The sequence below is a fragment of the Colobus angolensis genome, unplaced genomic scaffold (assembly GCF_000951035.1).
Source record: "Colobus angolensis palliatus isolate OR3802 unplaced genomic scaffold, Cang.pa_1.0 Scaffold659, whole genome shotgun sequence".
NCBI lineage: Eukaryota > Metazoa > Chordata > Mammalia > Primates > Cercopithecidae > Colobus > Colobus angolensis.
The window spans coordinates 334148-338395 of record NW_012120254.1 but is presented as its reverse complement, the minus strand read 5'-3'; positions in this window follow the sequence as shown (position 1 = coordinate 338395).

Sequence of the window (4248 nt, the reverse complement as noted above, 5' to 3'; positions counted from 1 at the left end):
CGTCTCTACTAAAAAATACAAAAAACTAGCCGGGCGAGGTGGCGGGCGCCTGTAGTCCCAGCTACTCGGGAGGTTGAGGCAGGAGAATGGCGTAAACCCGGGAGGCGGAGCTTGTAGTGAGCTGAGATCGGGCCACTGCACTCCAGCCTGGGCGACAGAGCAAGACTCCGTCTCAAAAAAAAAAAAAGAAACTGAAAACTGATTTACCACATGATCCAGCAATCTCACTTTTGGCAATATACCAAAAGAATTTTAAGGAGAATCTCAAAGAAATATGTGTACTCCCATGTTCACTGCAGCACTATTCACCGTAGTGAAGAGGTGGAAGAGTGGATAAAGAAAATGTGGTATATACACTCTTATTCAACATAGTATTGGAAGTTCTGACCAGGTCAATCAGGCAAGAGACAGAAATAAAGGGTATTCAAATAGGGAAAGAGGAAGTCAAATTATCTTTGTTTGCAGATGACATGATCCTATATCTAGAAAACAGCATCGTCTCAGCCCAAAAGCTCCTTAAGCTGATAATCTACTTCAGAAAAGTCTCAGGATACAAAATCAATGTGCAAAAACCACTACCATTCCTATACACCAATAACAGGCAAGCAGAGAGCCAAATTATGAATGAACTCCCATTCACAATTACTCCAAAAAAAATAAAATACCAGAAATACGGTTAACAAGGAAAGTGAGAGACCTCTTCAAGGAGAACTACAAACCACTGCTCAAGGAAATAGGAGAGGACACAAACAAATGGAAAAACACTCCATGCTCATGGATTGAAGGAATCAATATCCTGAAAATGGACATACTGCCCAAAGTAATATATAAATTTAATGCTATTCCCATTAAATTACCATTGACATTCTTCAAAGAATTAGAAGAAACTATTTTAAAGTACATATGGAACCAAAAAGGAGCCCAAGTAACCAAGACAATCCTAAGCAAAAAGAACAAAGCTGGAGGAACCATGTTACTCAACTTCAAACTACGCTGCAGGGCTACAGTATAAAACAGCATGGTACTGCTGCAAAAACAAACACATAGACCAATGGAACAGAATAGAGAACTCAGAAATTACACTGCACACCTACAACCATCTGATCTTCAACAAACCTGACAAAAACAAGCAATGGGGAAAGGTCTTCCTATTTAATAAATGATGTTGGGAAAACTGGCTAGCCATATGCAGAAAATTGAAACTGGACCCCTTCCTTATGCCTTACACAAAACTTAACTCAAGATGGATTAAGGGCTTAAATGTAAAGTCCAAAACTATAAAAATCCCAGAGGAATATCTAGGTAATACCATTCAGGACATAGACAAGGGCGAATATTTTATGACAAAAACACCAAAAGCAGTGGTGACAAAAGCAAAAATTGACAAATGAGATCTAATTAAACTAAAGAGTTTCTGCACATCAAAAGAAGCTATCATTGGAGTAAACAGACAACCTACAGAATGTGAGAACATTTTTGCAACCTATCCACCTGCCAAAGTCTAATATCCAGAATCTACAAGGAACTTAAAATAATTTACAAGAAAAAAACAAACAACCCCATTAAAAAGAGGGCAAAGGACATGAACAGACAACTCTCAAAAGAAGACATTTTTGTGGCCAAAAAACACATGAAAAGAAAGCTCAACATCACTTATAATTGCAGAAAGGCAAATCAAAACCATATCGAGATACCATCTCACACCAGTTAGAATGGTGTTATTTAAAAGTCAAAAAACAACAGATGCTGGTGTGCTGATGAGGTCACAGAGAAAAAGGAGTGCTTTTACACTGTTGGCGGGAGTGTAAATTAGTTCAATCATTGTGGAAGGCAGTGTGATCACTCCTCAAAGATCTAGAACCAGAAATACCATTTGACCCAGCAAGCCTCACTACTGGGTAAATACCCAAAGGAACATAAATAATTCTATTGTAAAGATACATACACATGTTTGTTCACTGCAGCACTATTCACAATAGCAAAGACATGGAATCAACCTAAATACCCATCAATGATAGGCTGGATAAAGAAAATGTGGTACATATACACCATGGAATACTATGCAGCCATAAAAAGGAACAAGATCATGTCCTTCGCAGGGACATGGATGGAGCTGGAAGTCATTATCCTCAGCAAACTAACACAGGAACATGAAACTAAATACCACATGTTCTTACTTATAAGTGGAAGCTGAATGATTAGGACACATGAACACATGGTGAGGGGGAACAACACACACAGGGGCCTGTTGGGGGGTGGGTAAGGGAAGGGAGAGCATCAGGAAGAATAGATAGTGTATGCTGAGCTTAATATCTATGTGATGGGTTGATCTGTGCAGCAAACTACAAACTACCATGGCACATGTTTACCTATGTAACAAACCTGCACATCCTGAATATGTACCCTGTAACTTAAAATAAAAGTTAAAGAAAAAGAAAGAAAGATCCACAGGATAAAAGGCATGCTTCAGTAGAAAACAGGGGATGACATCTAACAAACATGCCTTTCCATTGCCATCACTCAAATGACAAGTGCTGGGGGAATTCTTGGGCTACAACCTTTTTTTCCCAGAGCACTATAGAGGTTACTTCATTACTTTCTCTATTAGATACCTTTTGTGTCCACCTTTGACACCAGTTGTTTTCTTGTCTTGGCATGCCTGACCTCACAGTGCTTCACATCAGCTGTGATTCTCCTCCTTTCTGACTTTGGGCTTCCCTAACACTGAGCAGTAAGAGGCTGAAAAAATAACAGATGTTGAAGTGGATGTAGTGAAAAGGAAACATTTTTCCACTGCTGGTGGGAATGTCAACTAGTACAACCACTATGGAAAACAGTGTGGCGATTCCTTAAGGAACTAAAAGTAGTTCTCCTGTTTGATCCAGCAATCCCACTACTAGGTATCTACTCAGAGGAAAAGAAGCCATTATACCAAAAAGATATTTGCACACACATGTTTACAGTAGCACAATTTGCAATTGTAAAAATATGGAACCAGCCCAAATGCCCATCAATCAATGAGTGGATAAAGAAAACATGGGGGCGGAGCAAGATGGCGGAATAGGAACAGCTCCAGTCTCCAACTCCCAGCGCGAAGGACACAGAAGACCGGTGATTTCTGCATTTTCAACTGAGGTACTGGGGTCATCTCATTAGGGAGTGCTGGACAATCGGTGTTGGTCAGCTGCTGCAGCCCGACCAGCGAGAGCTGAAGCAGGGCGAGGCATCGCCTCACCTGGGAAGCGCAAGGGGGAACGGAATCCCTTTTCCAAGCCAGGGGAAATGAGACACACAACACCTGGAAAATCGGGTAACTCCCACCCCAATATTACGCTTTAAGCAAATGGGCACACCAGGAGAATATATCCCACACCTGGCCAGGAGGGTCCCACACCCACGGAGCCTCCCTCATTGCTAACACAGCAGTCTGCGATCAAACCGAAAGGCAGCAGTGAGGCTGGGGGAGGGGCGCCTGCCATTGCTGAGGCTTAAGTAGGTAAACAAAGCCGCTGGGAAGCTCGAACTGGGTGGAACTCACAGTAGCTCAAGGAAACCTGCTTGTCTCTGTAGACTCCACCTCTGGGGACAGGGCACAGCTAAACAACAACAACAAAAAAAGCAGCAGAAACCTGCCCAGACGCAAACGACTCTGTCTGACAGCTTTGAAGAGAGCAGTGGATCTCCCAACATGGAGGTTGATATCTGAGAAGGGACAGACTGCCTGCTCAAGTGGGTCCCTGACTCCTGAGTAGCCTAACTGTGAGACATCCTCCACTAGGGAAGTCTGACACCCCACAGCTAACAGGGCAGAGTACACCCCTGAGAGGAAGCTTCCAAGGTAAGAATCAGACAGGTACAAGCGCTGTTCAGCAATATTCTATCTTCTGCAACCTCTGCTGCTGATACCCAGGCAAACAGGGTCTGGAGTGGACCTCAAGCAATCTCCAACAGACCTACAGCTGAGGGTCCTGACTATTAGAAGGAAAACTATCAAACAGGAAGTACACCTATACCAAAACCCCATCAGTACGTCACCATAATCAAAGACCAGAGGCAGATAAAATCACAAAGATGGGGAAAAAGCAGGGCAGAAAAGCTGGGAATTCAAAAAATAAGAGCACATCTTCCCCTGCAAAGGAGGGCAGCCCATCACCAGCAACGGATCAAAGCTGGTCAGAGAATGACTTTGACGAGATGAGAGAAGAAGGCTTCAGTCCATCAAACTTCTCAGAGCTAAAGGAGGAATTA